Source organism: Poecilia reticulata, linkage group LG13, assembly GCF_000633615.1.
Source record: "Poecilia reticulata strain Guanapo linkage group LG13, Guppy_female_1.0+MT, whole genome shotgun sequence".
In the NCBI taxonomy this organism is placed as follows: Eukaryota; Metazoa; Chordata; class Actinopteri; order Cyprinodontiformes; family Poeciliidae; genus Poecilia; species Poecilia reticulata.
Genome location: NC_024343.1, coordinates 19,895,059 through 19,903,272, shown reverse-complemented (window position 1 = coordinate 19,903,272; position 8,214 = coordinate 19,895,059). Strand labels below are relative to the sequence as shown.

At 40.6% G+C, this 8,214-nt stretch overlaps 1 protein-coding gene across 1 annotated transcript in view; it reads left to right on the top strand.

Moving 5' to 3' along the window:
• The first annotated feature begins 2,735 nt into the window (after window positions 1-2,735).
• sox5 (SRY-box transcription factor 5) overlaps window positions 2,736-8,214 on the top strand; it is a 154,546-nt gene continuing 149,067 nt past the window's right edge. The window contains exon 1 of the mRNA XM_008425896.2: window positions 2,736-2,787. The gene's annotated coding sequence lies outside the window, so the exon portion shown is untranslated. The remainder of the gene's footprint in view (window positions 2,788-8,214) is intronic.

The following is an 8,214-nucleotide window of genomic DNA, read 5'->3' as shown; positions in this document are numbered from 1 at the left end:
CCTCAGCTTGAGTTCTTGAAACTAGTCGCTGTGACCAAAAAGCTGAATCTTCGTCTTGTCCATGTGGGCCATAATCAGTCAAGTTTGAAAGTATGTGTTTTGAGGCAGGCTCTTTATTCTTGGCCTTCTCATTTAGCCATGTCTTGAGATTTAGGGCAATAGACCTGAACTTTTGTGAAACATCATGTTTGGGTTTAAATCCTTTACTTAAATATCTTGCTTCTGTTTCGTCTTTTTGTACTTCGAAGCTCAGTTTACAGCCTGGTTTCAGTCCAGCTGTGCTAAATGAAAATAATGTAAATAAGTTTTGCTTTAGGCTTTAGATTTTGATCAGGAGTGTATTTTTGGCATTCCCTGTGCCAGATGCAGCGAAAAGCCGCCAAAACCAAACCAAACACCTTCCATGTTGTATTGTGTTTCTGTAAATCGTTATTTCCCCCCCCCCCCCGGTTAAACACAACGTTAATGTGATGAGCCAAAAAGCTCCACTTTTGTCTCATTAGTGCAAAGGACATTCTTCCCCCAAACATTTGGACATGTCATTATTCATTTTGGTAAATTACAGTATGAACCTTTTGTGTTTTTTCTAGCAACAGTGAAGCCCTCCCGGGTCGTCTCTTGTTACGGTTTAAAACACAATGACCAGAAAGGGACTTACCTTGATGTTGGAGTTCAGAGTGAATTGTTTTGGACGGTTCTCTTGGCTCGTTTTCTACAAGACACAGGAGCTGTCTGATCAACTTGGGGTTGCAATCTTTGGGTCCACTCTCTGCGGGCTTGGCTCAAGTAACCTGAGTTATAGATGTCTTGATAATATTGGCAGCTGTGGCAACAAGATTATGGATCTTCCTGTGAATTATCTTTTCCTCTGGCAGCTCTTGCTTTGTTTTTTCTGGTTCATGTTCAGTGAGGTGTGTACTGCTATACCAAAAACTTGAAGGTACTTAGAATACTTAAGGCCAACCTCGTAGCTTTAAGCTTTAATAGTCTCTTGAAAGCACAAACAAAGTAGTAGTCCTTTTTGCAGTCTTGTTTAGTCTGTCGCACACTAGAGGCAATCATGTAGACAATGGATACTAACCTTTCATTGAGTTACTTTTCTGCACTGCTTCAATGTGCTGCAAGTATACCAAAATATTTATCTCTGTCTACTAAAAGTGCTCTCCACTAAATGTCTGTTTTTTTTTTAATCTAATCTGTGTTATTCTCCTCTATATTACTTGTAAACTACGGGATAAAAGAGAAGGCCTCCCTTGGATTAACCTCTGACTGACTCCAAAAGTTTAAAGCAGACTTCCTTATTATAGGACATGTCAAATCTTTGCAACACATCCCCTCATATTGCATGTGCACACAAAAATACAGCACTGTTTTTTTTTTCTTCCCCAAACTAAGTACATCCAGTAGAAATGATACTAAAGCGATGTCCCCACATCACATCCCTTAGTATTTTCCCCGGAAAAGACTACACAGCGGCTGTTTCCAAATCTGATTGGTGTTATTTGTAAGTCAGCCTAAATCTCAGCGAAGCTACACACACAAATGGAACAGGGTTTACTAATCCATTTGTAAGGCAATAGACAGGCAAACAGGCAGGGGAGAGCTTGCCAAGTGTTGTAATCACAGCTAAAGATGATGAGCCCACTCCCATCCCTCTACACTCCTCTACAGTACTGAGCGTGTGTGTGTGTGTGTGTGTTTGTCCTACATCGCCTCCTTTACAAAACTGTGACAAGAGCGAGGGAGAAAATGAATCGGTATCAAGTGGATAATCTACAAAAGTACACTAGGAGCTTTTCCACCTTATGCAAGTCCCCCACTCTTTCATCCGCAGATACCACGCAATCTCTCAGAAAACAACAACAAGCCTCCGTTATGAGTTTTGAAAAGGCGGTAATTGTAAGCAGGTTGGGGGAATAAATTAGAACGATGACAAAATACAGAGATAAATCCAGCTTAAGAGAGATGTGCGCCACTGTTTATTTGATTCCAGCTTTTCTCTCCATCCCGCGCTGTCTCCCACCCTCATTCCTGATCTTTTTTAGTGGGGTGGAAAAATGGATTTTTGTCAGTGATTTGGCCCTGAAATAGCTTATTGTCTAAAGCAGCCACTGTGCGGGTACAACGTCAACATCACATGTGTGCGCGAACACACTTGCCTGTTTCCATGGGGAGTAATGGCCGTGGAAGTGTGTATTGGCTCCGCTGGCACAATACGCCACTGTGTTCATTGGTTTAGTCTGGTGTGTGTGTGTGGTTTTGTACGCAGCCCTACAGTCGCTTGTTGATATTTATAGATGGAAGAATTCTGGTGTGAATGAGGAAGGGGGGAGGAATGTAGGGAGCAAGAAAAGGAGAGTTAGGAGCAGGGAAGGAGATAGGAACTACAGAAGAAGGGTGCAAAGAGTTCTGGATCCTACAATTGCTTTCTTTTGCCTTCTCTAAATTGGGGTCCTATTAGTTTGTCACTAACAACTGAAAGTTTCAGAATCACTGCTAATAGTTCAAAAAAGTAAAAGTTTATAAAGTTTTTTTTTGTTTTTTTTTACATTGACTTGTTTTCTTAGATTTTATTTTAGTTTCTTTCACTGGTTGCCATGTGTCTTAAATCAGATCTGCTTAATTATAAAGTGACAATATTTTTCTGATTAATTGGACACGATCACACAGAAACCTTGAAAGTAATAAGTTTATTTTTTGTTTTTCTTTGTGTCCAGGAGTGAAAGGGTTCTGTACACAGGAACAACTTTTTGGCATTTTTCTCTTGAGGTCATTCATCAATTCCTGGTAAGGCTTTAATTAAATACTTCATCTTTGAATATTTGTATCCCTTGTATCTCCTATCCCTGTTAATAACACATCCCCACTGCACAATGTGATTGCTGTTATTGTATTGGAGTGTTGAGAGTGACGTGCATGCTTATATTAATGTCACAGTGCTTCACATGTTAGCCAGAAAGTTACATTTTGGTCTCATCTGTTATTGCTTGTTTTCTACATGCTTTTCATGTAGAAAACACGACATGCCATCGTGTTTCCTACACGACGGAATCTTACGGGTTCCATTGTTTGATTCTCCCACCTGAGCTGTTGATCTCGTCAGCTCCTCCAGAGCCACCGTGGGACTCTTGGTTGCACCTCCACATGGCTTTTTTCATTATGTGCTTCTTTATGTTGGTCTGACACATGAAGTCCCAATAAATATGCTGCGGTTCGTGATGAGACCATTAATTTGGTAGGATTGAGTGTGTCAAGTCATCAACGGTGGGTGACTTCACAGTTTAAAATATTCTTGTTTTCGCAACTAACTGACCAGCCAGTCAGCATACAGTTTGGGAAAATCTAAATAAATCTGATAAAACAGTGTTTCTGATGGCTTATTAAAGTGTCCAGGCTGAGGGCATTTTGAAATATATCCGTATTAAAAGTTAATTACTCTTGAAAACGTTAGACAAACTCTATTCGATTACACAGGGAAGAGTAACGTGCTCATTAGCACGTGAAATGAAGCTACCAAATCTTAATCTGAAAAGATGTTATCACATAATACAGTTTGATTTAACGAGAGCAGGTCAGAGTCACATTGACCTTTTGAACTTGTGTCCATCAGAGCTTTGGCTCTTTGTTTACCGACTGAGTCATTTATATAACGCTGCCGCATTTTTCTGTCATCAAAACTTTTACTTAGTTATAAAAAGCGTGTTGAGGAATAGCTGTGAGTGTTTCTATATGCTGTGGCATAAAAGTTGTAAGTTATCACTTGGCTGTGATGACAAAAAGCAGGGGCTCATTCTGTGTGGAGCACAAGGCCTGGAGTGAAGAGAGAACAGTGACAACAAAACTAGAAACAAGACAAGTGACCATGAAACAGGAAACGGTGTCATTGCTTGTGTGTGTGTGTGCGTGTGTGTGTGTGCGTGTGTGCGTGTGTGTGTACAGTATGTGTCGGCACATATTTGTGTATGAAGAAGTCCAGTGAGTGCGCGTGTCAAGGCAATATCATAATCACAGATTGTAGCCCTGTTGCTGCTTTGCTGGGGAAAGTTAGCTGGTACTGGTTGCGCCGACCGGCGCTTGTGTGTGTATGCGTGTGTGTGTCTTGTAGCATTTCTGTGTATGCATACGGATGTACGAGTGTTTGTCGTGGCCTTGTCAGATCAGCCATGACTCTGCCCACAGCATGTGTGTCAACTCGAGGTGACCTTTTGCTATGCGTGTCCCTGGTAATGGTGTGTGCATGCGTGCGTGTGTGTGTGTCCATGTGCGCATCTTGTGCTGCAGGCAGGGAAAGTCCCTGTCTTCCCCATACCAGGGAGTCAGATGGGACACCTTATTCATCTGTGTTGGGGTGAGTTTTTGTTCTTTTTGGAGTTCCCCATCAAAGTAAAGGGACGCTGGTGTTTTAAATCGGTTTCATCAAACTTCCAGGACATCTGACCTTCTAATAACTGAGGTGAAATAATTCAGCGCCATCAAACCCCTTTCATCAGCATCATTGTTGTACATATTGATGATTAGTTGCTTATGGTTCAGCAGATTGACTTTTGAGAGAGAGGGTAGACTTTGCTTTCTGTAGATTTCTTTCTTCCAATTACTTATTTTCAGTCAAGATTTTTGATGACATGAGACATGTTGATTTTAATCCACATGAAATTAACTCACCAGTAAATAAACACGTGTGTATTACCAAATTTGTAATGATTTTAAATGGTGATACTTTTTTTTCATCACAACAAGGACAGTGATTCCATACAAATCCAGTCTGTCTAGATTTTTTTGGTTCTACTATAAAGCCTGGCCATTGAAGATGTCTCTGCCATTGATTCACGGTGGTTTTCTTTATTTGCAGGTTTAAAATGGGTGAAAATGGCATGCTACTTTATAGAATAGAGCATGAAGTAGTCTGAAAATATGGGGGGGGGGGGGATGTGTAGGACAGCTGAAACCTAACGATTAAAATGTCATGATGCTGCTGCTACTTCCATACTTCAGTGTTTACAGGGTCTTAAAGTGTCCGGGATCTTTCTTAACAATCCAATAATGGACGTTATGGTGGAAAACTTCAATATTAATTGAATCGAGCCACACATGTCTCCATAAAGAGGATGATTTGCAAACTAATCTGGGTTTTTATGTCACTTAAATTTCTCATTTCTCATCTCAATTAAGCACAATTAAGTTTTATACACTGTATGTAAGTTTCTGGTTTCACCTGTACCTCTGAAACAAGGCAGCCCAAAAAATCCTTAGAAAGAAGATTTTGTAATGCTTGCCTAAAATAACAAAAACATTTTCCTTATTGCTAATTTGCGAATTCCAATAGCTCTGCTATATATTCTCCACAGATGAGAAGAGAGCAAAATGCTGTTAATAGAACTGTTACATAACTTGATAAGAAAATGAAATGGATTGTTTTCCAAGGGAATGTGTAGTCTGTTGCCATGTTTTTTTTTTTTTGGTTTTTTGGGTTTGTACCAGTGAAGTGCAGCCTTGCTGTACTTTAACTCGTAAATGTTTCCTCAATGGATATTATCCTCCATGAAAGGCTACCCGTCCCTTAGAGAACCCCCCCATTGTAAATATGTTTTTCTCCATACGTGCTTGTTAATTAGCTGTGCTCCATATCGTGCTGTGTGTTTCCTATGCCAAACAGATCCCCTGTCCTCTCTCTCCCAGCATTGTCCAGGCCTATATGAGAGCTAATTGGACGCTCGCTCGCCTGCCGTGACGGTGATCATGCAAATGTATTGGTGCTTACCAATAGCTGGGCCCATCAAAACATTACGATGGCCATTACCCAGAGCTGGGGCCGGCCTAACGACCATATGCTCCCCCCACCCAACTACCCCCCCAATTCCAAAACTCTTATTTATGTGTTTAATTTAATGTGCGAGGGAAGAATTTCCTAAATTAAATTTGGTTTTCGTTTGGTGCCTCAAGAGAGTGGCAGCGTTATAATAACATGGTAATTTTTTACACGTCTTTATGAGAAATGAGAAAATTAATTCTTTCTGACAAGCTGTAATTATTGGGCTTGGAACAGTTGCAGCCGAACAGTTTGGGCTGTGGTAGCCTGGCAGTGAGCTAAAAGAGGGAGGGAGAGAGGGGGGAGGCGCGGAGGAGGAAGAGAGACGGAGAATGGAAGGACAATAAGATCGGAAAATTGAGTTTTGGAGTGTTCCCTGATACACATGCAGTTACAAAGGAAGAAAAAAAAACAGAATAGAATGATGGTAGTGCTTAGCAAGGACAGAGGAAAAGAAGAGAGAGGTGGTAGGAGTACCAAGGGGTGGGGTGTTCAAGGTGTTAGTAGAAGAAGTTGAAAAGGATTGTTGCGCAGAACACTAAATGACAGGGAAAAACAGTAATGGATGGAAACAGTGGAGGGGGCAAGTAAATTAAATAAAGATGGGAATATTGTAGAAAAGGAGAACAGGAGGGGAAGACGGAAATGAAAGTGAAGACAATTTGAAAGAAGAGGACGACGGCAAATTGGAGGGAATTAAAACCCGAGTGGCTATGTAATAAATTAAGATAAAGATGAGTCAAATAAACACGAGTGGATGAAGGCAAGATTTAAAGACAGGAAAGCAGAGGTCTGATGGGGTCAGGGTTTAGATAGTTGGATAAAACATTTCTGCTGATTTCAGTTAAAGATAACCTGGTTTGCAAAAGCGTTGGAGTTAAAGTTGACATTTATGAAATCACCTCCTACTTCTTGGCATGATGCACCGTGTGCACAGCTATTAGGGAAGTCTTACTTTTGAGGATTATTCATTGTGTTTAGAAATGGGGTCCAACCGAACCCACACACGTAAAACTTGTATCATTTGCCCCAGTCCTCGCACACACAAGGGTTAAATGAATGCATAAAAATCATTGTCTTTGAAAGATTCAGGCTTCTTTCTGAAGGGCTGCTTGAAGAACTTCTAAAAACTGGCAGCAGGTTTGAGAGTAGAGCATCAGTTCAAAAAGGTCCAAACAGCTCATCTTTAATAATACCAGCCCACATCACCATCCCACCTCTACCTTGCTCGTGTCTGACTCAAAGTGGAAATGTGCCTGTTTACTGATCCATCCATGAGCCAAACCATTTTGTCCGTCAAGAGACCTCCTCATTTTATCGCTCCCTAAAATCTTCGTGAACCTGTCTTGAGATATTTCTTGGCCCAGTTTAGACGCTTCATCTGATGCCTTGTTCAGTGGTGGCTGGGTTTCAGAAACCATAAGTCGGCCCCACCTCTGATTTTTTTAATGTAATGCTTCTAGCAAAAATGCCTCTTAGACGTAGAAGTTTAGATTGTGATGTAACGCTAAACTGAATGAAATTCTTTAATAAAATGTTCTTTTTATTACTAATCAGAACACATGCTCAGATAATGATTTAAAATTCTTAGTATTTAAAAGTTGGATACATTTATTTTTTACCTTATTTTTGGCTGAAAGTACTATATTGTACCTTCATTTGTAACTTCAATGTATTTCATTGGACTTTTATACGACAGACACACAACGGTCGCTAAATGGAATGCAAATGATAGACGGTGTTCAAAATCTGCATCGGTATTCATGTGTTTAATGGGATTTCCCTAAATAAACCCAGTGCAACCAGTTTCCTTTATAAACCACCCAATTACTCCATTTGCTTAATTCAACTCAGAGTTGAGTCCCGTTCTGAAAATAGAAATGGTATGGCACAATAGTAAACCTGTCAAGGCATGACTTTCCTCCTAAATTGACAAGCTGAGCAGGGAGAAAATTTACTAGTGAAGCGGCCAAGAGGCCCAATCGTAACTCTAGAGGAGCTGCAAAGCCAGAGGTGAGAGGCTCTGTGCCACAGGGCAACTATAAGTCAAGCACTTAAAAAGTGGCCCTTGTGGAAGAGTGGCTAGAAAAAAAAGCCATAGTCGTAAGAAACCCTGTTTGCAGCGAGCCACAAGCCCTACAGGAGATACAGCAAACATGTGGAAAACAGGGCTCTAAGACCAAAACTGAATATTTTTCTTTTTGTATGCACTCAAAGGTCATGTGTGATCAAAATGTCAATCACCCTAAACATATGCTTTTTGTATAAATGGCAGCTAAATGGAAGGACATTCCTGAAAAAAAGGTGCTTAGATGCTACGTAAGATTTTGGACAGAGAAGGACGTTGAAGGACGTTTCAACACAAATGACTGAACACCAACACCCAGAGCTACAATAGAACAGCTTAC